The 27,351-nt window shown below is 42.5% G+C and overlaps 3 long non-coding RNA genes across 3 annotated transcripts in view; all 3 read left to right on the top strand.

Annotated features, from left to right (window-relative positions):
- LOC138973372 (uncharacterized) overlaps window positions 1-27,351 on the top strand; it is an 88,761-nt gene that overhangs the window by 22,326 nt on the left and 39,084 nt on the right. The window lies entirely within an intron of this gene.
- LOC138973365 (uncharacterized) lies at window positions 3,422-27,284 on the top strand. The gene is made up of 4 exons (XR_011457990.1): window positions 3,422-3,560; window positions 5,159-5,272; window positions 15,144-15,224; window positions 27,207-27,284. It is a non-coding gene; the product is annotated as an uncharacterized lncRNA (long non-coding RNA).
- On the top strand, window positions 22,500-25,948 carry LOC138973364 (uncharacterized). Its single transcript, XR_011457989.1, has 2 exons — window positions 22,500-24,326; window positions 24,572-25,948. It is a non-coding gene; the product is annotated as an uncharacterized lncRNA (long non-coding RNA).

The raw sequence follows: 27,351 nt of genomic DNA, 5'->3' as shown, positions 1-27,351 counted from the left end.
GTCTGGAACTGATAGACTGATCTAGTGGCAATACGGTCGGTGATCGATTAGGGTAGACATAACCATCTCGTTTGATTGACACGGCCGTCGCGGAGTTATAGAGTAGATCTACAACGGCTTGCAGCTGCGAACGTTAGTATCATTTATCATGATTAATATTTTGATTGTAAATGACGGGCGTGAACATATATACAATGACATAATGACATTTGCACACAAATCAAATGAAATAAATCATAGTTCATACACGAACTAAGACATTACATTTCAAATAAAATATACCGTAGGCTTACATGAACTAAGACATAACAACACTACGTAGCCGAAATGCTTTGTACACCGTGATAAGCTGACAACTTTCGAACAATACCTTCATTCACAGATGCCAAAAGCATAGAAAACTTGTGTAAACTTGGGTTTCTATAAAACTTAGCAGGAATAAACTGGCATCGCAAATCACGAAGTGCGGGGCAACAAAGCACAAAATAAAACTCATCTTCTTTACTTTCCCTGGAAAAAAGGGGCATAACAACATATCCGCATCGTATCTCTTATATCGATTAACGTGCACAAATAGTTCTGTTATTCCACCTCGGAATCTTGCCATAATAAGAGAGAGAGAGAGAGAGAGAGAGAGAGAGAGAGAGAGAGAGAGAGAGAGAGAGAGAGAGAGAGAGAGAGAGAGAGAGCTTTCTGAACAAGAAAGAAGCAACTGAAAAGAAATAAGAAAATCATCGATCGATCGAGATTCTTTAAAGTCAGCCGGTTTGGTCACAAGAATTACAGTTTTCCTTTCATGATAACTTCTTAGCTCCGTGTAATTGACAACCCATTTCAGTTTCGATGTGCTGGGACGACACCAAATTGACTAAATGCCTTAGTTACCGATTTAACCGGGAACTATTTCGTTAAACGATTTATTCCTGACATATTTTCTCAGGCTTAACTGACCATGTATTCAGTATGTATTTGTATTTGATTAAAACACACAAAAATAACGACGGTTAGGTCGTGAAAAGACTGAGACTGACTTGAATCATGTTTGCATAACTACAGCGATCCAGCGAATATTGCCCAAGAAAATGTGATTTAATTTTAATCTATACCATTTCTGCGGTGTTTTTATGGTCATTTAAAAAGGATGTTCACAAACAAACATATTTTTTCATCCAGTTACTTTTTGCAGCACTGTCAGCCGGACAGAACAGACAGTATGTTAATATAACCGTGATATAAACACAGCCGACAGCAGCCGCGAAACGCGAGTTTCCTTGTGCGGCAGGGTGTGGCTCTTTTCCCGCGCTGGGCTGGCCGGTCTCAATTTCGCACCGCAGCGCAAAGAAGGATGACGCGTCTCTGTATACTCTATAGTCTCTGGTAAAATTCCGATGATGTCACAAACAGTGAAGCAACTTTAGCTGCTGAACCTTACAGTTTTGAGCCTGGGGGTTAAACTCAAGGGTCTGCGCGCCCCGTGATTAGTATTTTTTTTTACAAATCACGTTAATGTTCCCGATATTTTCTTGTCATCTCCAAAGTCAAGGCACAAAAATGTCTTCTCAGCTCAGCATGATAAATGTGCCTGTTTTACCCTTTCGCTGCCAATCAAAACTTACTTATGTGCATTCCTGATTGCCAGGGAATTTTGGAGTTTGGGGTGTAATAATTCTCAAAAAATTCTAGCTCCAAACTGGCAGTAAGGTAAGTAAAACCTATGTTATTTTTAAAGGAAATTGAACCAAGAATCTGTTTTTAGTGTCTAAACATGGAAATGATAGTTAGTTTGGCTTATAATGATGTTCAAATATGAACTTTTGAAAAATCGGTCCGGCGCATCTTCCGGTGCCTGTGGATCAAATACAGGTGGCTGTTTTGCTTGCTCGAAGAAAGGATCATAATCACTGTCATCTACATGTTTCCAACGAATCGTCCGAAAGAAGATCTCCCCCTTCCTCTGTCAGTATCCATAATCATTTGCACCACCTGCAGCGTCAGTCAGTCTTTGTTTTTCCCTACTAGGGCCCGGTCGACTGTCACCGTTAGCCATTTTGACGAGTCGAGCTTTCTCTCCCCTTTCCTGCCCGCCAAGGCCGAAAATAGCCTTCAGACGCAAAACCGCATCACCATTTATGTTTATTCATGAGAATGAGGTATCCTACCAAGCCATTGGCTGCTATTTGTGTGTCAGCAGTGACGTAGCATTTCTGGAAAATTCCTGAACTGAGATGACGGGTTTACCCGTTACAAAGGCGCTGCGGCTGCACAGGCACATGACGGGTATACCCGTCATAAGGCAGTCAAGGGGTTAATACAATGAAGATAATAAAATCTTGTTATTTAGTTGGGTTAAATTAATTAAGTCACTCAGGTTAAGTTGGAGAAAAGTCTGCAATGTGAATGGCCTCAATGATTTTGGTTCGATTAAGGACAGATTAAGCTGTGACTCGAAAACTCAGCTCGTCAACAACTTGCCACAGATTTTCGCAGTCTTTCTTATTGTGCTTACCAATTGGTTAGCTCTTCTTTTCTTGCCAATGAAAACGTCGTTTGCATTTGATCTTCTTATCAATTATGCAAGTCTGGTAAAAATCGCTGCCTAAATCTGGTTTGTGTCTTTGCGCTGTTCACTTGGGCAGCCAGCAACTTTCAACAGACTTGGCGCTGACAGAAATCGCTTGAAAGTTGGCAGAAACTTGGTTGAAAATTTGACATGTGAACAGCACTTAGTCTTAGGCTGAGCATGGGCAGGTGGTTGAACCAGACAACTTTTTTTATAGAGCTTAAGAAGAAAAGTTGTTCTGTATGATAGTCCTATCTTCTGTTAGAAGTGTTCAATTGTTTCCTGCTTTTCGCAATTTGAGCCTTATGCAAAAAATATTTTTACAAATCAAGAGGAACAACTTTCAACTTTATATGTGAATGAGCCCCACAATCAATGTCACATTCTAATGTATTCTCTCGTTCATTTCTTCAAACTTTCAGGGACAACTACAACAACAACAAATACAGTCATTTTATCTGTTTGCCTTTTTTTGAAAATTATACATGGAGTAGATTCTATACTGATGCGTTAGTTTTAACTCTGTGTGTGTGTGTGTGTGTGTGTGTGTGTGTGTGTGTGTGTGTGTGTGTGTGTGTGTGTGTGTGTGTGACGGAGTGATTGAGTTTGTGTTACTGTTTGTCGATTTCTTACGGGAGCCTTGAAGGCTTCGCCTCTTGTTATAGATTAGTTTTGGTTCGAGTTCTTCCATGCACATGAGATATTATGTGACTTTCAGTTTCACAGAAACACTACTTTTCACACTTTTAGATTTAAAGCAATAAGTGTTCTGTGCAAATGATTTTAGAAGACTTAAGTGTGATGGCAGTATGCTAGAGAGTAACTTGTTTTCAAAGTATTTGTGTTTACTTGCCTCGTTGTGTAGGTTGATGGTCGCGACAAGAACAGCAAGGTGGTCCCACTACCAGCACCAACCAGCTTTAACAGCCAACCTGCTAGGGTGACACCAGGCAGAGGTTTGGGCCCTGAAACTAGACCTGGAGTTCCTCCATCCCTACCGGTAATGCACTATTTTTATTATGTTTTTATTGTTGTAGAATGGCAGGTAAATGCATGAAATTGAACATTTTGCATGTCTCCCTAGCTCGACATGAGTATAAATTTATGTGCTTGTCATCTTTTTTTTCCACTTTTACAACACCCCGATTAAGACATTTCTTTTCAAAGGCTAGGCTGGGTTGTATAAAGTGCTGTTGACATGACAGACTTTGAACCAACTTTTTCTCAACTTTAGATTGTTTTGGTTGAAAAATGAGGGCGTGACAGTGCCGCCTCAACTTTCACGAAAAGCCGGATATGACGTCATCAAAGACATTTATAAAAAAAATGAAAAAAACGTTCGGGGATTTCATACCCAGGAACTCTCATGTCAAATTTCATAAAGATCGGTCCAGTAGTTTAGTCTGAATCGCTCTACACACACACACAGACAGACACACACACACACACACACGCACACACACACACATACACCACGACCCTCGTCTCGATTCCCCCATCTATGTTAACACATTTAGTCAAAACTTGACTAAATGTAAAAAGCAACTTTTATATAGCACTTAAAGAGAAAAAAAATTCAGTACAATTAGTGCTATCTTCTGTTAGAATGGATTGTTTCCTGCTTTCGCGGTCTGAGCCTAATAGTCAGCATGCATGCATTTTCACTAGACAAGAGAAAAAAGTGCCAAATTTATGTGTCAAAAGAGCACGACGCTCAATTTCACATTTTAATGTATCGCTCATGCAATGATGCATTTCTTCAAACTTTAACACTCATCGGAGTTTAGGACAGAACCTGACCCAGGAATGCAGTGAAATGTTAACAGAACTTGAGAGTTGTAAAAAAAAAGTGAGCTGGTGAAACATCCGGTACTGTCACCCTTCCAGATTACACCTGAGGGATCTTTTGGTCCCCCCCCCCCCCCCCCCAATCGCTTACTCTCTCTCTTTCAAATCAAGCCTTCTTTATTGGGGTCATGCTGTCCTATGGAACTCACTGCGAATTTATCTTAAATATGAAACAAACACATACAGCTTCAAAAAACAATTATATGTCACACATAATGCAACTAAACAAGTGCTGAATTGTTTATCAATTCATTTAGAATGTATGTAAATTATAAACAAAATGTAATAAAATGCAGATCTAAATTAAGTTATGTTAATAATTGACACTTTTTATCATTGACAATTGTACTGAAAATGCACTTACGACAATTATTTTTAAATTTGTATCTGTACATAGACAGTTATAATGTGTAAGTTTGCTGTGATAGTTCTTTGATTATATTGTTTCTGTTCCTGATGACCCTATCTTAGGGCGAGGGTTGGATGTTCAAAGCAAGAGAGTAAAAAAATTGACAACATAAACTCTATCTCTCAGAGGTTTCATGATCGAAACTGTTAATTCAAAAAACTTGTTTAGGTACTTTTAACACCATAGAAATCAGAATCATTATGTGAAGTTTAACTGGTTTTGTCAAAGTACCTGAACAAGTTTTTTGAATTAACAGTTTCGATCATGAAACCTCTGAGAGGTATATATAGAGAGAGACAGTTTATGTTGTCAATTTGTTACTCTCCTGCTGCATTGTGCAGGATACTAGTCAAGAGCACTTCGAGTTGTCAAACCCAGGGGGTGCTGATGGAAAAGAACCTGTACATGACCTCTCACCTGACAGTGGTTGTGATCCTGAACCTGATTCTGAACAGGTGACTCCTCTGTGTGTGTGTCGGTTTGTGTGTCGTGTATTGTGCATACGCACACGTGTGTGTGTGTGTGTGTGTGTGTTTTCACACTTTAAATGGTTGGTTTATTTTTTAATCAAAAATATCTGATATATATGCTGGCAAGATTGCTGAGTTTATAACTAATTTAGACTGTATGTGTAGATGGAGAAGGTTTTTTTAAATTTAAAGGCTCATATATCATTTTAAGGGTGTAATACATGTACGCTAAACATCTTCTATCTATATATATATATACGACTTGTGTCTGTTTGTCTGTGTGTGTGTGTGTGCGTGTGTGTGTGTGTGTGTGTGTGTGTTCCCGATGCACGGCCAAAGTTCTCGATGGATCTGCTTAAAATTTGGTGGGCATATTCAGGTAAACCCCGGACGCAACCTGGTCGATGAGAATTTTCAACACGTGCTCTCAGCGCGCAGCGCTGAACCGATTTTGGTTTTTTTGTTTATCTTCCCAGATCCATTCCCAGTAACTCTTCCTTATCTTCTCCAGTGTTTTGCGTTTATCTCCCTTCCTTCGTGTGGCGTCAATCCATATTCCCGTTACTATTTTTAGAAGGTCACTGTCCACAACGCTCAATCCATATTCCCGTTACTATTTTTAGAAGTTTTCCTTCGTGTGGCGTCGATCGCGTACGGTGCGCCACTCACCCGGTGTACGGTGCGCCACTCAAGCCGGGTATTCGGCTCTACTTCTTCCCGGCGAAGCCGGCTACCCGGCGAAGCGGGTATTCATCTAGTATATCTATATATATATACGACTTGTGTCTGTGTGTCTGTGTGTTTGTGTATCTGTGCGTTTGTGTATCTGTGTATTTGTGTGTTTGTGTATTTGTGTATTCGCCATGCACGGCCAAAGTTCTCGATGGATCTGCTTCAAATTTGGTGGGCATATTCAGGTAGACCCGGGACACGACACAACCTGGTCGATATTTCAACACGTGCTCTCAGCGCGCAGCGCGGAACCGATTTTGGTTCCACCTCAGCTATTTTGGTTCCACCTCAGCTTACCCGGGCCCCCATACCGACACACCATAGCCGCTACACCACATCACAACGCCAAAGTTCTCGGTGGATCTTTTTCAAATTTGGACACCGTATTCAGCTACACCCCGGACACAATATCATCGATGAGATATTTCAACACGTGCTCTCAGCGCGCAGCGCTGAACTCATTTTCGTTTTTGTGTTCATTTCACCATTATAAGTAACTCTTCCTTATCTTCTCCAGTGTTTGGCGTTTATCTCCCTTCCTTCGTGTGGCTTTCCCGTTCAGTTGTAAGTTACTACACTGCGCTGTCCACTGCGCTGAGCGTCTTCGGATATTCCCGGCGTTCTGTTACTGTTATTATTTTTAGAAGGTCAACGCAGTGTACAGAACGTAAATTGGACCCGTAAATTATCCTCACTGTAAAAGTGCAAAGGTCGAATCAATTTATAGCCACGCGAAAAATACACTGTCATCTATCTCTCTATAGATACGGCTTCTCTGTGTTTTTGTGTGTGTGTGTGTGAGTGTGTGTGTCTCTATGTAAGCAACACCTGTGCATTGTTCAGTTCTGTTTGTGATGTGGTCTGGCGGCTTTTGTGTAATTTTACCGTAGGACTTTTAATATTAATTTTAACGTAATTTTATGTACTGGCCTTCCTTTGAGAAGCCATAACTTGCTCAGTCCTGTTTGAGTGGAGTTCGCCTCCAAAGGTGATTAACACGGTTACATTCGTCGACAAGGATGGGACTCGATATGATCAGGAATGGCATTATGGCCACTGAATCATTTTCGTGCTGTTCCCATTCCACGAATCTGGGAGGGACCTAAGCTTGGCGGGTCCATTGTTCGGACCCGGCGAAGCCGGCGTACGGCTCTAAGGACTCGATATGGTCAGGAATGGCATTATGGCCACTGAATCATTTTCGTGCTGTTCCCATTCCACGAATCTGGGAGGGACCTAAGCTTGGCGGGTCCATTGTTCGGACCCGGCGAAGCCGGCGAAGCCGTCGTACTGCTCTAAGTACTTCTTCCCGGCGAAGCCGGCTACCCGGCGAAGCGGGTATTCATTCTAGTATATATATATATATATATATACATATATATATATAACAAAATCAAGGAAAAGAAAAGCCAAACAAAGAATTTCAAGTGGCAGCCCAAATTTTCGACCTGTTGCCAGGCCTTCCTCAGGGGCGTGTAATTCTGCGAGACGCCAATTCATGCATCAATTACTAAGCAACACAATACCATGGTTATTTTAGTTACGAATCACAAAGCAAATATTTCAAAGATAAAATTTACATTCAAGCTTAGATCTACTTTCGTTTTGATTGTAATCAAAAAACATGTACCGTATTTGACGGATTACAAGACGCACCGTTTTATAAGCCGCACCCCCGACTTTAAAAAAAAAAAATTGTGACGAGCCACGTATAGGCCGCGTCACTATATTAGCCGCCGCCGAAAAGAATATAATCAGATGGTGTCGATCAATCAAAATAACCAGGCAAACGAAAGTACGGTATTTGGCGAAATCGGCTCCGAGAATAAACAAGTGAAACAAAGAAGAAAAGTGAAAAAATTTGAAGAAAATATCACACAATTTGTAACCAACACACACATGTAGTCCCGCCCGGAATAAGATTTTTTTGTGATGATTTACGACTTTTGCGCACATTTCGAGCAGACGAAAACACAACATGGCGGCTCTCGCTCCTCCAACTATCGCGAGACACAAAAAAACGAAATCTCGCACGCGCGAGATCCTGATACATCTGGTGTTTCTCTGTACGCTATCTTGTCACGACGACTTGTTCACAAACGAAGATTCGCGAAAGAAAGAGAAAAGCGCCGAGTCTCGAGTACAGAGCTAATAAAGTACCGGTAATTGTTAATCGAGCGAAATGAAAATCCGCTGGGCGACTTCCATTAGGTGAATGCTATTCAAGTTTAGGTAACGTTTTAGCCGCATCTTTTTATAAGCCGCAATGCGATTTAAAAAAAAAAAAAGTCGCTGCTTGTAGTCGGCGTCAAATCGGTACACGTGCGAATTCCAAAGTTATTACGTCAAAGGTATACCTCCGAGGGCTGTTCCATTATTATTTAGAATCCAGGCTCCTGGCAATATGGCGTTAAATACAAAACCATGCCGTCAATAAATAGACTATCGTGAGGCTTGACACAAAAAATGAAGTTCGAGAGTTATTTCGTTTTTATATGGTCGACTCGGGAAGATACTCACCGCGCAATGTATGAGATTGCGTCATGCAGCTCAAATTCGCGATTTCGGAGCCATAACTTACAATAACTACAAAATAAGGGTTAAAAGAGGCCGATTTGCATGAAAGTGTGATGAAATGTTTTACGATGAACGCTCTTTGTAGAGCCGTGGTGTAAAACTGGTACAGCAATTTGAAACCGGGTAGACGGAGCCTCGATAATGATACCTACCCTGGTCTACTCATTTCATTCGTTATCCTCGAAAACATTGGCGCTGTTGAACAGATAATAAGAGAAGATCACTTAATTATAATCGGGGAGATGCACTATGCCCTTGGCATTAAAAGCTCTGCATTTGAACAGATCTTACACAAATATTAAAGGACCCCAACAGGCTTTTTTTTTGGTGTCAAAAACGCGTTCATTTGCGTTTTGGTGTGACTTAGGTTAACCAGGCATATGCATGCCGTAGGAAATTGCTTTCTCACCTTCCCTCACAGGGTTTAGTTTATTTCGGAATCGTTTTGGGCCATAATCCGACGAATTTCGTGGCTGAAGCGAGGCGTTTTCGCGTTCCGATCTGGCGGCCATTGTATCGCGAACGTCCGCGAGAATACGGAAGTGGTGAATTCTGAGTAAATTCAGAGACTATAGAGTATACAGAGACGCTCCATACGGTGCTGAAAAGTGAGACCGGAAGCCCAGTGGCGCCACCACGCGGAAACATGGAACCACCTACTTTCTCTTTCCACAGCAGTGGTGATATCGTGCTGCACAAGCATGGTTGCGCCAACGCGAAAACGCAGTGGGGCATGGTGTTCGGCCATCAATTGCTCAAACGCACATGCCAAAGGCTTGAGGATGTTCAAATTTCCCAAGGAAGAGAGTAGGTGAGGATTGTTTCTTCAATTTTTCTCTCGTTAAATGTTGGAAAATCAGTAAAAGTTGTAGCGTCGAACTGCGTGTAGATCTATTCTACCGGAACAGTGAAAACACACAATGTACACACTACAGCCTCAAACCAGTCCAAGCTGTGCATGTTGGTACTAGTTTCACATGTATAAGATTTATTTCTCCTCTACTTTATCTCATTTCGGCATGCCAAGTCTGGAACTGATAGACTGATCTAGTGGCAATACGGTCGGTGATCGATTAGGGTAGACATAACCATCTCGTTTGATTGACACGGCCGTCGCGGAGTTATAGAGTAGATCTACAACGGCTTGCAGCTGCGAACGTTAGTATCATTTATCATGATTAATATTTTGATTGTAAATGACGGGCGTGAACATATATACAATGACATAATGACATTTGCACACAAATCAAAGGAAATGAATCATAGTTCATACACGAACTAAGACATTACATTTCAAATAAAATATACCGTAGGCTTACATGAACTAAGACATAACAACACTACGTAGCCGAAATGCTTTGTACACCGTGATAAGCTGACAACTTTCGAACAATACCTTCATTCACAGATGCCAAAAGCATAGAAAACTTGTGTAAACTTGGGTTTCTATAAAACTTAGCAGGAATAAACTGGCATCGCAAATCACGAAGTGCGGGGCAACAAAGCACAAAATAAAACTCATCTTCTTTACTTTCCCTGGAAAAAAGGGGCATAACAACATATCCGCATCGTATCTCTTATATCGATTAACGTGCACAAATAGTTCTGTTATTCCACCTCGGAATCTTGCCATAATAAGAGAGAGAGAGAGAGAGAGAGAGAGAGAGAGAGAGAGAGAGAGAGAGAGAGAGAGAGAGAGAGACAGAGAGAGAGATAGAGAGAGCTTTCTGAACAAGAAAGAAGCAACTGAAAAGAAATAAGAAAATCATCGATCGATCGAGATTCTTTAAAGTCAGCCGGTTTGGTCACAAGAATTACAGTTTTCCTTTCATGATAACTTCTTAGCTCCGTGTAATTGACAACCCATTTCAGTTTCGATGTGCTGGGACGACACCAAATTGACTAAATGCCTTAGTTACCGATTTAACCGGGAACTATTTCGTTAAACGATTTATTCCTGACATATTTTCTCAGGCTTAACTGACCATGTATTCAGTGTGTATTTGTATTTGATTAAAACACACAAAAATAACGACGGTTAGGTCGTGAAAAGACTGAGACTGACTTGAATCATGTTTGCATAACTACAGCGATCCAGCGAATATTGCCCAAGAAAATGTGATTTAATTTTAATCTATACCATTTCTGCGGTGTTTTTATGGTCATTTAAAAAGGATGTTCACAAACAAACATATTTTTTCATCCAGTTACTTTTTGCAGCACTGTCAGCCGGACAGAACAGACAGTATGTTAATATAACCGTGATATAAACACAGCCGACAGCAGCCGCGAAACGCGAGTTTCCTTGTGCGGCAGGGTGTGGCTCTTTTCCCGCGCTGGGCTGGCCGGTCTCAATTTCGCACCGCAGCGCAAAGAAGGATGACGCGTCTCTGTATACTCTATAGTCTCTGGTAAAATTCCGATGACGTCACAAACAGTGAAGCAACTTTAGCTGCTGAACCTTACAGTTTTGAGCCTGGGGGTTAAAATCAAGGGTCTGCGCGCCCCGTGATTAGTATTTTCTTTAACAAATCACGTTAATGCTCCCGATATTTTCTTGTCATCTCCAAAGTCAAGGCACAAATACAAAATCCCTTGACTTTGGGGTAGCGCGACTGTTTATGTTTAGATTTTTTTTTTCATTACTAGATTGTCCCATCGCTGGAAAATTCGGGTCACTTCCTCCCAGTGGAAAGCTAGCAGCAACAAAGTCGCGCTACCCCAACGTCAAGGGATCTATGGGATTTTCTTTTCTTTTCATTATTGTCCCATTGCTGGGAAATTCGGGTCGCTTCCTCCCAGTGGAAAGCTAGCAACAACAGAGTCGCGCTACCCCAAAGTCAATGAATCTATTAGATTTTTTTTCATTTCTTTATTGTCCCATCACATTCCACAACTTGGACACATACCACAACTTCAACACATTACCATGTTTTGGACACATACCACATCTTGGACACATACCACAACTTGGACACATCCCATACCACAACTTGGACACATACCACAACTTGGACACATTACCACATCTTGGACACGTACATTACCACATCTTGGACACATAATCACATTACCACATCTTGGACACAATATACAACAACTTGGACACAATACCACAACTTGGACACATACCACATCTTGGACACAATATACCACAACTTGGACACATTCCACATCTTGGACACATACCACAACATGGACACATTCCACATCTTGGACACATACCACATCTTGGACACATTCCACAACATGGACACATTCCACAACATGGACACATACCACAACTTGGACACATTCCACAACATGGACACATACCACAACTTGGACACATTCCACAACATGGACACATTCCACAACATGGACACATACCACAACTTGGACACATTCCACAACATGGACACATACCACAACTTGGACCACAAGCGCGACTCTTGTTGCTACTAGCTTTTCACTGGGAGGAAGCGATCCGAATTCGCCAGCGATATATGACAATAAAGAAATGAAAAAAGAAAGAAAAACAAATCTATAATGGATCCCTTGACTTTGGGGTAGCGCGACTCTGTTGCTGTAAGCTTTCCACTGGGAGGAAGCGATCCGAATTTCCCAGCGATGAGACAATGGGCTGAATAGAGAAATGATTTTAAAAAAAAAATGTTTTAACATTTTTACAAATCGCTGTTTTAGGTTCGACGTAATTTGTAAAATATTTTTTACATTTTTACAAATCACGGGTTAACAGCTCAGTTGGAGGTTTAATTGGTGTCACTGTGTAGACATACAGGCTGGGGGAATGGCTTATGAGCGAGCAGATAGCTGTATCGCATCAGCGTCTGTTGCTGGAGATCGTTCTTACTGCGGGTTAGGGGGAGTCCAATATTGGTTGGGACGAGAAAGAATTTACCCGATGCTCCCCAGCATGTCGTAAGAGGCGACTAACGGTTCTGTTTCTCCTTTTACCCTTGTTAAGTGTTTCTTGTATAGAATTTAGTCAATGTTTGTAAAGAATTTAGTCAAGCAGTATGTAAGAAATGTTAACTTAGTCCTTTGTACTGGAAACTTGCATTCTCCCAGTAAGGTCATATATTGTACTGCGTTGCAAGCCCCTGGAGCAATTTTTTTGATTAGTGCTTTTGTGAACAATCTCCCCCCTTTTCCCTATCCCATCTCCCCCCTTTCCCCGTCGCGATATAACCTTGAATGGTTGAAAACGACGTTAAACACCAAATAAAGAAAGAAAGAAAGAAAGAAAGTATTGCGGCGTCCGAGTTGAGATGGAAGTGTCCCATCTATCTGGGTTCATAATCGGGGATTAATGCAGAGTTGTATCCTCTTAGTCAGGTTTGAGGCACAAAGTTTACGAGGAAAAACCATTCTCTCTCAAGGGTGGAAGTCAGTGTCTGCCAGACTCGGCAAATAGATTAGGCAGCCCATGATCACTGTTGAGATTGTAGTTGAAGTTCTATCGGATTTGTTGTTGGTTATGTTGTTGAAGACGTATTATGTTCTCGAATTTGAGTCGATGTTGTTGTCGTCGTTGTAGATGAAATCATTTAGGTTGTTACGTGTCAAATCAATCGTGTTCCACCTACTGTTTATCGTGTAAAGCTGTTGTTGGTGGTGTTGTTGACATGGTAGTTGTTCTTGGTTTTTGAGTTGTTTTCAGTGTTGTTGTCGTCGTTGTTGTTGTAGTTGTTGCCCAATGTTGTACTGTGTTGTGGTTGTTGTTATTTTTGTTATTGTTGATACAGTTTCGCTGGTTTCTCAACAATGCTGTTGTGTTTGTAGTTGTTGAGGTTGTTGTTGTTGTTGTTGTTGTTATTGTTGATGTAGTTTCGCTGGTTTCTCAACAATAGTAGTGTTGTTGTTGTTGTTGTTGTTGTTGTTTCTTTGTTTTTGGGTCCAGCCGATTCATTTTCACAGCCCGCTTGAGCCTTGAGTCGGATGGAAACAAATGAAAACTCAAGCCCGAGTTTTTTTTTTGCAACTCCGAACATACGGCAGCAGCACACTCTCTCGGCATGATGTCGGGAGTACGCGCGCATCCACGGCTGCAGCAAAGACGCAGACCGAGCGTCGCTACTTTCGCTTCCGATGCCTGCATGTGACGTCACAGCCAACGGCTTGCCGCCGCGGGGATTTTGAAGTCTCGCGTAGCAGACGAATTTGGCCGCTTTTTGAGCATGCATTTTGTGTAAAATTAGACTGATGCAACACAAAACCTGTGATTTACTGTTCGGTTTTTGCATCTTTAGATGCTTACCTATATCATTAAATCAACCCCAACTGCTTTAGCTGACCTTAAAAAGAGCCTGTTATGGTCCTTTAATGGCCCCAAAGCGATTTGCCGGTTGGGTACCACATGAACCTAGTGACGTGAAAAAGAGGGGTAGGGCAGAGTGTTGCCTGACAATACTTGAAAAAATAATCAGCAATGGCTTGTCCAAATCAACATGGAATATCGTCAGGGGTGACAAAACCTGGATGAATTAGCTCCACTCTGAAACCAAACAACTGTCGTCTGTTCGGGTGTTTAACCAGGTGACCCAACCCCTGCCAAATTAAAATAACAAGAAGCCCTAAACAATTGTTTGCATCTTTCGTCGCTAGATCAAGGCATTTAAACACTGTGACTCTTGAGGACAGGCATACAGTCACGTCTGACTGCTGTGTCCACCACTGATGGTCGAAAATAATCGAGGCTTGGCACAAACACCGTCCAAACACGGGTATTCGAGGGCTTATGCTGTAACATGACAACGCACCTGTCTATACTGCCTTTGCGACAACAGATTTCTTGGCACCAAAGGGAGCCCTGCTGCTGGTTGCATCCACCCTATTTTCTTGAAATCTCCCCATGCTAGTTCAGCCTGTTCTCGGATTTCAAGAAACAGCCGCGGAAACACGGGTAGAGACCCCTGAAGACTCTCCGAGCCTTCACGAGGGCCATACAAGGTATAGCTGATGTCACGAGCTCCTGCAGGCCTGTATGAGACCGTTTGAGAAAAATGGCCAGTTGGGTGTCGGTTGAGAAAGGATTGGTCTAGAAAATGGCCTTGTTAGATCATTGGTATGTGTTTCCGTTTCTGAGATTCTAACTAATTATGGAACTACGTATCTTGTTGTGACGTATTCGTCGCTGGTGACGTAATTTCAAAGTTCGAACAAAATGGATACTCTTTCGCGCCGTGAACAGGTAAAATTATCATATATATATATATATATACACCAACAAATAAGGAAAAAATAACCAAACAATTAATTTAATAAAACAATGATTGATATAAAAGTATACCAGTCCACAGACCCTCTGAAAGCAAACGCTCTACGTACAGATATAAGAGTGCTTTTAACCAAAGAGGCCACAGTAGTGGTGCAGAATCCAGACACTGGAGCGTTCTATTCAAACCCTCTTTGTTGTACCCGAGTCGGGGGGAAAATGGGGGCCTGTAATAGATCTCAGCAATGCTAAACTCATACATAATCGCCCCAAGATTCCATATATATGCCCCTACTTCATGTTCTTGGCTTGATGTTTGTTTCCATTCAGAATACTGAAGGCACCCAAAACCGGAGGGAAGGATACGAGGCACTTAAACGGGAAAATCGTGATCTGAAAGCAAAAATTGAGGTACAGTATTTTCCTTTTAAGAAAGCATGCTAATATACAGTGGTACTCCCCCTTACCCTGACCCCCCTTTTTATGACTACTCCCTTTTTAAATTTAGTCAAGTTTTGACTAAATGTTTTAACATAGACGGGGAATCAAGATGAGGGTTGTGATGTGTGTGTGTGTGTGTGTGTGTGTGTGTGTGTGTGTGTGTGTGTGTGTGTGTGAGTGTGTGTGTGTGTGTACATCGATTCAGAGAAAACTACTGGACCCATCTTCATGAAATTTCACATGAGACTTCCCGAGATTTTTTTTCTTCATTTTTTCGATAAATATATTTGATGACGTTATATCCAGCTGTTTGTGAAAGTTGAGACCCCACTGTCACGCCCTCATTTTTCAATCAAATTAATTGAAATTTTGGTCAAGCAATTTTCAACAAAGTCCGGGCTATTGGATTGAATTTTAGCTGGGCAGCGTAAAATTTAGTTAATTAGTTTGCTCATTAAACTTGTCATTAAAATCAAATTAAATTACATCCATTACCCAACTCACAAATAGCAATTAACTCTAGTTCAGTGCTGGTAACGCTGTACGCGTCCCCTTGGTAACAAGGAAGGCGCCTCTAAAAAAAGAGTGACAGAGACCCGTAAGGGTGTCAAAGCCAGCCCGGAAACGAGGCCCCTTCCGTATGCGTGCGCATAAGCCGCCAACTTATCATTCTCAACTCAGCGCCCAACAGGACTGGTCGCTTTACTGTACGCTCCGACTGTTTTCAGTCTTGTTGCTTGGTCTTTTGACTTTGGCTTCTACCCCTTGGTCTGCCGCCTAGCTGGGTCTGCATCCTTGCCGTTATTGGGTGAGAGATTTCTTGTTTTTGTAACTTTGTGAACTTATGAAATTTTCTTGAAGAAATATTTTTTCGTGAGTTTGCTTTACCATGGCGGATAGCGTCAAGCCTAAGACTAGTTCGAGACAGGCTTCGGCTACTACTTCTCCTACTGCTAGTTTAGCTTCGTCTAAGTCTTCTTCTAGAAGGGAGAGTGCTGGAAAGGCCGCTTCTTCTTCTGGGTCGGGGATTGATAAATGTCCGAAAGTTGTTGACAAAACTTCGTCCGCCATTTTGTCCGTTGAAAAGGACAAGGTCACGCCTTGTGACAAAAATGTTTCGAATGTGGATAAACATGCTTTGTTGTCGGGGGCCCCTGGCGATTCAGGGTTTTTGCCCTCCGATATTGCGTCTTTGCTTCTGACTATTAGTTCACAGGTTTCGACTTTGGCCGCAGATTTGACGGCGACGAAAGCAGAGTTACGTTCTTCCGTTTCAGCTTCCTCTCTCACAGGTGCAGCTGTGGCTGCTACTTTGGTGGTCCGGGCTGATGTTCATGCGTCGCAGCAGGGCGATGGACGTCTTGTGCACTCTTTGTCTGAGCATGGGCTCTTTGAAGGTATGTCCTCACCACATGGTGCCGGGTTCTCCGGTGCCAGTGGTGTGCGAAAACAGGAGCGAGTAGACCGTGTTCGCGGCGAAAGCACCGAAACCCCCGCCGTTAATCCGCATCGAGCGCTTTCGGTAGAGGCTAGGAGCCCTGTTGTTCGTAGGGATTTGTCATACCACTCTCACTCAGAGTCGGGTCGATCATTTCCCCTTCCGCCCTGGGGGCAGGAAGATGATGGTGTCTCCGGAGCTGACCAGGAGAGTCTCTCTGGGGTTCACCTGCCTGACTGCGATGGCGAGCAGGCTGAAGAGATGGATGAGGGTGCTTCCACGGCTGTGGATGACACCCAACTTAACGTGCCGTTTAAGCTGTCGAGCGCAGTGGCGTCGGCAGCTGAGACGGCTTTTAAGTACTTTCCGGAAGGGGTGGTGCGAAGCAAGCAGAGACTTCCACCACCGCTGTCCGCCTTTGACGATTTTCGGTCCTCCAAGAGTCCGAAGGATCAGTTCCGGTTTCGGGAGTCGTCATCGGTTGCTTATGTCTTGGCACATGTGTTCAAGGGAAGGAATACTCCTGCGGTGCCGTTGTTGGCTCAACACGGAGAGGCACCAGAGGATGTGTTGCCTTGGTTGGCTAAAGCGGGGGAGAGGGCTGTTTCTGGGATTCAGAAACTTAGGCTCACCCCTCGCCCTATCAGTTTGGTCGAGACGTTTGCTTTGCCCGCTACTGTGCTTCCGGTTTCCCCGGAATTGGCTTCTTTGAGGGAGGATGGCTACGGCAACAACAGAGTTGTCCCGTATTCCGAAGCCTCTCTTTTGGCTTTGGAGGAAGCAGGGAGAGCTCAGCTTGAGCTGGCCTCAGTGTCAGAATCGTTGCAGCGGGCCCTTTCTAGGTCTATTGCTTCGTCGTTGGACCCGTTTGAATTTCGTTTTGAAGCGTCTGCACTTGATGTGAGTACTCTTTTTGCCACGCTGGCGAAGGTCACTAGAGAACAGATGGTGATCTCCGCTAACCTTTATGCGCATGCCGTGCATTCAAGAAGGACAGCGTTCTTGACAGGTTCTAGGATTACCAACAAATCCACGATCGAGAGTTTAAAGGTTTCTCCTTTCTCGGAAGGGTCCCTGTTGGGTCAGGCATCTCTTGATGCGCTGCAGAGGGAGACCCAGGATGCTAGGGACCTAGCGATAGCCCGTCTCGCTTCTCACGGGTTTTCTAAGCCCCAGAACAAACCACACACGCAATCACAGTCCTCTGCCAAGCCTCAGACTGCTTCGTCTGGTGGTGGCAAGACTCACAAACAATCCTTTGCTTCTTCGAGTAGGGGTCGCGGTGCTCCGTACCCGAAGAGGGGCCAATCTTTTGGCGCCTCTAGGGGGTCGGGGCGTAAGCCTCACCCCCAATGAAGCTCCCCCGAGCAGGCTATCCCGGTAGCCCCCGCACTGGTTGTAGCGGGCGGCCCGTCCAGGGCCCTCACTTCCTGGCTGCAGCTGGTGGACAGCAAGTGGGTTACTGGGATAGTTCGTTCGGGGTTCCGACTTCTCTGGTCAGGAGAAAAAGCACCTCTGACCAGGATAATCCCGCCATGCAAACCTCCAAGAGATCCAGAGGCGAGAGCCGCAGTTCAAGGAGAGGTTTCAGCCCTTCTTTTGAAAGGGGCGATAGAGGAGGTGTTGGACCTTCGGTCCCCGGGGTTTTACGGCAGACTTTTCGTTGTGCCAAAAGCCTCGGGGGCTTGGAGACCGGTGCTGGATCTATCTACTCTGAACAAGTATCTCCGAACTGTGAAGTTCACTATGGAGACGCCGACCTCGGTGCGAGAGGCACTTCGCCCAGGCGATTGGGCTACCTCAGTGGACCTCACAGATGCATACTTTCACGTCTTGATGCATGTAACAGACAGAAAGTGGTTGCGCTTCCGCTGGGGCGAAAAGGCATATCAGTTCAGGGCTCTCCCGTTTGGCCTTTCTCTCGCACCATGGATCTTCACCATCGTGGTGCGACAACTTTGCTCTCTGCTGAGAAAGGAGGGCATTCGTCTGCGAGCCTACTTGGACGACTGGCTGATTCTCAATCAGGACAGGGATCTGTGCCATGTTCATACTCGCAAGGTCCTCAGGCAGGCCGCTCAGCTCGGATTCTCCGTAAACCTGGGCAAGTCGGAACTGATTCCATCACAGAATTTCACTTACTTAGGGATGGAGTTCCACACTCTCAGTTGGACTGTCCGCCCGTCTCAGAAGAGGGTGTCCAAGCTTCAAGACTTGCTTCGTGCGCTTCACGGAGAGAATCTGGCCAGTGTACGGGTTTTGACATCGGTACTTGGCCAGATGGAGTCTATGGCTACTCTTATCCCACTGGGCAGGGTGCACAAAAGGCCTTTTCTGGCTGCCCTTCAGTCTCGGTGGGATCAGTCTACCCAGGGTTGGGACACTCAGGTTTCGCTGGAGACCTGGTTTTTCGAGACCACGCAGGTCTGGCTCCTCCCCTGGGTTTTACAGGGAGTTCCGATAGTTCGCCCGTCTCCAGAGAACGAGCTTTTCACCGATGCTTCTCTGATGGGGTGGGGAGCTCACCTGGGGGAGCATGTGGCGTCGGGGGTGTGGGACTTGTCTCAACCTTCACGTCACATCAACGCGCTGGAGTTGGAGGCTGTTTCGTTGGCGCTCCAAGCTTTTCTGCCTTTCGTTCAGAACAGTCATGTCAGACTGCACACCGACAACATGACAGTTGCGGCTTATGTGAACAGGCAGGGCGGAACGAGATCCCGCAGTCTCTCAGACAGGGCGTGCCTCATCCTAAAGTGGTGCGTTTCGCATCATATTCTGCTGTCAGCCATCTTTCTGAAGGGAAGCTTGAACGTCCTGGCGGACGCACTGAGCAGGGGGGACAAGGTGGTCCATTCAGAGTGGACCCTGTCTCATCAGTCCCTGCACCGACTTTGGGTACAGATACAGAAGCCGCAAATCGACTTGTTTGCGACTCGTTATTCAGCGAGGCTTCCTCTGTTTGTTTCCCCCTTCCCGGATCCTCTGGCGTGGGGCGTGAACGCTCTGGAAATGGACTGGTCCAATCTGACAGCTTACGCCTTCCCTCCGTTTTGTCTGTTGGGCAAAGTTCTCAGGAAGGTCGACTTGGAGAGACCAGCGCTGGTTCTGGTTGCCCCATTTTGGCCAAGCCAGCACTGGTTCCCGGACTTGCTGCGACTGGCGGTTCGACCGCCTATCCCCATCGCAGTAAGAAAGGGAGAACTCTTGCAACCCAGGTCAGGCATTCATCACGAGAACCCTCAGGCGTTAAACCATCACGGTTGGATACTGTCAGAAGCTCTTTGCTTAAGGCAGGGGCCTCTTCGGCCACGGTAGACTTTGTGAATCATGCTCATAGGAAGTCGACCAGTTCGGTCTACTCGTCTCACTGGGCCTCCTGGGTTAAATGGTGTGAGCTGAACAGAGTTAAGCCCTTGGCACCTAGGTCTATGCAGGTAGCCAATCATTTGGCTTGGCTAGCAGGGCAGGGGGGGTCAGCATCTTCCCTTCGTGTGCGAAGGTCCGCTATTTCTTCAACGTTACGACAACTGGGTCATAAGATTTCTCTGGATGGGGTCATCTCCAGCGTTATTAAGGGTGCCTCTCTTAAGGCCGCGCGCGAGAAATCTCCTCTCCCTGCCTGGGATTTGTTACTTGTTTTGCGTTACTTGGCTTCTAACGAGTTCGAACCTATTCATTCAGCCAGTTTGGTTAATCTGACGCGCAAGGCAGTTTTTCTTACTTTGCTTGCTACATCTCGTAGAGGTAGTGAAGTTCATGCCTTTTCCGGCTTAGCTAAGGATATCTCAACCGGAAAAGATGGTTCTATTTCGCTCAAATTCAGGCCAGAGTTTTTAGCTAAAAATCAGAAACCTGGCCAAATTTCGCCTGTCATTAACATTCCTGCCTTGAGCAACATTCTTGCTTCTGGAGATCCAGACATCGTTAACTGTCCGGTTAGAACGCTTAGCAGTTACCTGTCTCGAACTCAGTCCATTCGTTCTGAAAGTCAAAAATTGCTTTTCATTTCGCTTAATACGGCAAGGAGTAAAGACATCGCGAAAGTGACTTTAACCAAGTGGGTCTCCACGTTGATCAGGCATGCTTACGCCTGGTGGCATATTCAGTCTGGCGAAGTTAGGGCTGTTCTTCCCATGACTTCAGCAAGGACTCATGAGGCTAGGGCGTGGGCCTCCTCGGTGGCTGTGCTCCGTTCAGGCCGCTTGGCCGAAGTTTTGGAGGCAGCCTATTGGAGATCTGAGGATGTTTTCGTGAACTATTACCTTAGGGACATCTCCTCTCTGCGTCAGGATGGCAGTTTTGCGCTACCTGCCATGGTAGCCGCAGGACAAGTCATTCTTCATTGAATTTTGGTAAGTCCCGCCACCTATAGTAGCAATCTGCTATTTGTGAGTTGGGTAATGGATGTAATTTAATTTCAAATTTTAGAAATAAATTTTCATTTAATTAATACTTACCCAACTCACAACGTTTATTCCCTCCCACCTCCCCGCTGTGGTGGGTACTGGGGTCTAAAAAAGAGTGAGTTGGGCTTCGTTTCGAATGATAAGTTGGCGGCTTATGCGCACACATACGGAAGGGGCCTCGTTTCCGGGCTGGCTTTGACACCCTTACGGGTCTCTGTCACTCTTTTTTTAGAGGCGCCTTCCTTGTTACCAAGGGGACGCGTACAGCGTTACCAGCACTGAACTAGAGTTAATTGCTATTTGTGAGTTGGGTAAGTATTAATTAAAGGAAAATTTATTTCTAAAATTTGAAATTTTCACTTGCAGATTTAAAACTAATTGCATCGTATTCCTCAATTGCTCCTGATTTCAAAAGCATATACATGTCATGTTTACTATAAAAATATGCTCAGAATGAAAGAAAATAAGAAAACATTTAGTACTGCGTTCACGCGCTACGCGGAGACGAGTGTGACTAGTCTCGGTTTTTCCGTGTGGTTAGTTGAGACTATCTTAATATAGTCTCGGCGATGACTGTTTTTGTGTGTGTTAATCTGTTCCTTTTATGTCGATAGCTTGACTAAATGTGTTTATTGCTTCACGCGACTTGTTACGACTGATTTTGCCACCACGGATGCATTTTACTATATGGTCAAGAGTACAACAGAGCGTCGAGTGCCTGTATCACGAGTTGGTCACAAAACTAGCCTTGTAAAGGCAACCATTCTACATGCACCTCAATCAAACCTGTTCTAATCTGTTCAAAATAAGTTGATTTCAATATGCATGTCTTCTTGTGTTCAAATCTGTGTCTGTTGAGTTAAATATCTGTGGATTAGTTCGAAAAAGTCGGTTGTCGGCGAAACGCGAAACGTGACACAATTCACACACTACACTTTGAAGCTGCATGTTCGCTTTACCAGAGACAATTTGAAACTGAATCAATCATATCATGTTATGAAAGACAAAACAGTTCAATGCAGGTTTACTGTCAGGACGAACGAATGACCGGCGATGTGTATAATTGCGTTCAAAGGACGGCTGTTTGCGCGTAACCGTCGCGTTAGTTTTTCGTACCGAGTTCGTCTTCATTTTAACAACGAGTTGGAAGTCTCGCGTAGGTGGGAAACAGCATGATTTTAAAGCTTCTGTCGCTGCCTTCATTTCGGCATAGGACTTTAAGCGGTTTCTTGATTCCACTCTACATAGCAGTCCAAGGGAAAAATAATTGAAAACCGCGTAAATGTTATGTTACGCGCATGCAACAAAAAACGATCCCTCACTAGGACGTGAACGAGATTTTGCGTAAGCGGCGGCCATTTTGAATATTGTTTACAAAAGAGCTGATCACATGCTGTTTTGGTCGAAGCATTGATGGATCATTGTGGCGAAAAAGCATGAGGTAAGTTTTGCTGTTTATGGTTACGTTCATGCAGTTTTGTCAGTGAAAGACATGAAATGCAAGTAAAGTGACCAAAATACATTATCATTTTTATGAACAACGGCATGAACGTGAAAACAGTGTTAGCAGGGGTTATCTTAGTCGCATTTGTAATTGTGGAAAATGTTTGTTGATTTGTTATGAGCACATGTTTGTGAGTGACCATGCTTACTTTTGGTGTTACTGTTTTTAATGTTACATGCGTGAATGTGTTTGCTTTAGGAGAATGATTTTTACATGGTTTTTAGCGAGAAGACCAATTTTGGACGTAGTGTTGTGAGATCTCGAAGGATTAAAAAAAATTGTTACGACTTACCATTTTTTTACCATCTTGACGCGTGAATGTAACTTAACACGAAAGTACATATCGTTAACGTTACGTACAAGCAAGTGCTGCATTCATTTTAGATCGGGGAAATTTTAAAGGAAATCAAATATGCAATAATCTGAACATTTGCATTCTCGATGAATGTGGATGGCCCTGGTACGATCTTAAACCCAAGTTTGAATGTTCTGTTCGTACGTAACCTAACGCAATCACAGTGACAACATGCCCGTGTAAAGTTACATGCTAACTATCACCTTGTTGATGGAAACTGAATCTGCAAGTACCTGTCTGATTTTTCAAGATGATGCGTTTTGAATGGCGATCTTTAACTTCAGTTTGTGTTTTCGCCTGCACAAGGGATGTTTTAGTGATATATGTGTTTGTATGTAACTTTACTCCATAAAGAGTGGTGTTAAGTTACACTCATGTATTTTTCATCACACAAGTTTGGTATAGCAAAATCTATTGAATAGGAGCTTTTTAATACAAATGAATTGTTTGCTTCATGGTAACATTTGAATTATAATTGTGCATTATGTTACATGCAGTAAAAACGTGCATGCAAGTAACTTAACACGACAAATGCATGTTATGTACCTGCAGTCATACTGACATTTTCAAATGGCATTGCTAAGATGAACTCAGGATTTCATTGACTGGTTCAATCCCACTTTGAAAGGTGACTGGATGGAAACAGTCAACAATTTTGCTTTTCAAACTGTTTAATGCTTCAAAATAGATTAAAGGTGTTTGCATGTAACATGACACCATAGGTTTTGTGTAAAGTTACTTTCAAACGTATCTTGAAGAATTTCACATTTTTGTGCACACTAATTGCACACTATAATGTTCAAAGAGTGGATCATTTAGTACAAGCATTTTTTTTAAACATGTGTTTGAATGTCACATAACACAAACATAATCATAGACTAAGGGATTATTCGGTGTTAAGTTACATGTATGAGTAAAAATTGCCGTCAACATAGTTTATTATCTTTTCTTTCTTTTCTGTGGATGCTTTTTTTTTTAAGGCTGCTTAACAACCAAGATATGGTTTAATGCAGGTCAACAAACAAACAAAAAACCCACTTAATCTATTGCTTGAATGTAACTTGACTCGGTAAAAACAAAAATTCACAAAGAAGGTGAGTGTTTTCAGACTAAGAGTGAATAATTATGTATTAGGATGAGTTTTAACAGTATGTGTTTGAATCACAATGTAACATAACACACACATGATCAACAGCATTAGGAATGCTATTTCAGGACACAAAAAAGTTTGTTTCATCGGTCCAGCATTTAATTATTTTTAAATTTTCTTCCTTCCCTGGACACTATCAACTGAGACAACATCCAGTGAAGTTTGCAGAACAGAGTGGTGTGGACTCAGCTGACAATACTGTGACCTGCATTTCCAGGGGTAAGAGTACAAGGACTTCAATACATTCAGGAAGAAATTGTGAGAATTGAGGCACTGGGGATTTATTTTTTTTGTTTGTTTTAGTACCGATGATACTAGTTTTTGTTTAAATGTACACGAATATATTAACATGCATGGTAATTTATGTTTAATTCAATCAAATTGATGATTTTCATGAGATTAGTTATGTGGAACTGGTACGCTTTGAATATCACCTCGGAATTTCTTGTTATTTTGTGTTGCAGATTCAAGCCCTCATTGGTGATGGTGCAGAAGTACATTTCCTGAAGAAACAGCGTGAAAGCAAACGGACTTCTATGTGTGGCCCTTTGTTCCCATGCACTAAGATTTCTGAAGCTGTACTGTTGTCATGTATTTGTTTAGCATGAGGTCAACCAGCCTAGATGCATTCCCTCCATAATAAAAAAAAACAATAAAAAATAATACGAGTGGGTGGAACGCTGTTTTGTTAATATTTCAAAACTGTCATTGATTTTCATGTATGCAGAGGCTCTTCTATTCCATCTGTCAGTGCCACATCTGTGGTTAGCAGCTTCATGTTTGTTTTTGAGTTCATGTTGTGCTGTTGTCTAGTTACAATCTGAAAGATAGGAAAGGCTGGTTGGTAGCAAAGTTTGGTTGGTAGGACATTTTTGGTTGTTGCCCAATGTTTTGTCTAACATTTGCTGTTTTGTTTGATTATTTCTCTTTTGATTACTAAGGTGTAGCTGAAGTAATAACAAAAGTTGAATGGATATGTTTGCCTTTCCCTTATTCGGGATAGTTTGTTTGTTGCCTAAAACTGGCTCTGAATCCACTTAAATTCAATTATTTCACTGTCTTAAGCACTCAATAGGTCATTCAATATTAAGAGAATGTTTTCTTCAATTACTAGTACGATTTAAGTGATTAAGAGGCTGTATAACAATTATTTCACCTTCAAATAGCACTAGTTGGTGTAAAGTTACTTGCATACGTCTTTTCTTGTTATTTATTCTTTCCCTTTATCACTTGGACTCACATTTTTGGATGTGAAATATGTTTATATCTATGTATTTACTTGTAGAACATTTAATTCTGGATGGATTTCTTTTTCTGGTGAAAAATGGGTAAGAAAAAGGATAGGTCACAGTGTTATGTTACATGCATGTATTGCTAGGTTTTCTATTTTATACATTAAAACGAGTAAAACAATTGTTGGGATACTTTAACCTTAATTAATACTTTAACTGAAGTATTTCATACCTTGACAATGTAGGAGCCTTTAATACAGTACATTTACTTAGTCATTTTACATTGAAATTAGGAACGCCTGATGTTGTAAATGCATGGTACATTATAACATAATTCAGAAATTGGAAAAATGAACTTTTTCTTCTTACAATTAAATATAAAGATAAGGCTTAACATATTTGAAGACTTTTTGTTTGTTTATTTTACTTAAATATGTTACTTTTTTAACATTGTGAGTCAAATGTTCTGCTTTGTGTAAAGTTACGTACATGCAACAGTTACATGCAGTTTTCAATACTGTATCAGACTAGAACACTGTTGTTATGATTTAATCATTGAAAGTACACTTGTAGCAGGCTGTTAAAGTTAAATAAAGACCTGGAATTAAACTGGATTTGTTTTAAGTTGATGTTGATTGAAAGGGTCACGGTGTTACCGTTACATGCAAACCAAATACATTTTCTTCAAATACTACTCAGTAAATAGCCCATTTGAAATTTCTTTTGGTAGGAAGTATCAAGATAACTATATGCTCCAATTTAAGTAAAAAAGATTGTTTTATGACAAAATTATATTTGTCATGCTCATGTCACAGAGACTGGACACTATTCTGTACTCTTGACCATATACACGGAGCCCCCAGTAGATGACTCAACCCAAAACGCGACTTACGACTGAGCGTTTTGGGACGATTTACGACTGAGCGCATTTTTCGAGCAGATGAAAACACAACATGGCGGCCTCCGTTCGTCCAACTATCGCAAGATGGAAAGAAAAAAATTCTCACACACTCGCAGTTTTCGGACGACTTGTTGACAAATGAAGATTGGTGAAAGAAAGAGAAAAGCGCTGACTCTTGAGTAAAGAGCTAAAGTTATCGAGCAAAATGGCAATCGCGACTTCCTTAGGAGTTGGGAAGACGCAAATCATGTGTATCGTCAAGGATAAAGATGAAGTGTTATCGAGATGGCAAGAAGGATAGCAAAACGAAAGTACTCAAAGAGAGGTGCCTGTACGGAGACTTCAACGATCGTGTATGGGACTGGTTTAGCGATGCAACTGGCAAAGAAACATTTCTGTGAGCGGAAAGATGATTCAGGAAAAAATTTGTTATGCTTTCCATCGAGTTAGGACATTCGGATTTCACTGGTTGGTTAACATGCCACAATGTCAAATGTGCTTCACTCATCGGGGAGCGAGCATTACGCCATTAGTAAATTTTCTTTGAAATTTGAGTTTAAGTTGTTCTGCTCTAATGTGTGTGTGTGGATGTGTGTGTTGGTTACTTAATGACAGTAAACTGCAACTGTGTGTGTATGTGTGTGTGTAAACATGACAGCTAGTACACTGCAACCAAGTTCATGACCGTCCCACATCTCAAAGTCAAATTGCAAATGTATGGTCAACAGTTACTTCAAAATGATGTTGACACATTTTAAAAAATTGAGACATATTTGTTTGTCTTCTCTAGTTGGAATTCAGCTTCTTTCTCCAAACCATGCTGGTAAAAACACTTGCATGCACCTGTACAATGTTATGTTTCGTAAATAGATCTTGGCATTGGTTAAAACTCATACATCATCACCCCAAGATTCCATATATATGCCCCTACTTCATGTTCTTGGCTTGCTGTTTGTTTCCATTCAGAATACTGAAGGCACGTCCCAAAACCTGAGGGAAGAATACGAGGCACTTAAACGGGAAAATCGTGATCTGAAAGCAAAAATTGAGGTACAGTATTTTTCTTTTCAGAAAGCATGCTAATATATACCATGGATGACATATAATTTGC

This window comes from Littorina saxatilis, linkage group LG8 (assembly GCF_037325665.1).
Source record: "Littorina saxatilis isolate snail1 linkage group LG8, US_GU_Lsax_2.0, whole genome shotgun sequence".
Taxonomy (NCBI): domain Eukaryota; kingdom Metazoa; phylum Mollusca; class Gastropoda; order Littorinimorpha; family Littorinidae; genus Littorina; species Littorina saxatilis.
Note: the sequence above shows the minus strand (reverse complement) of the source record. Positions and strands in the feature narration are given on the sequence as shown.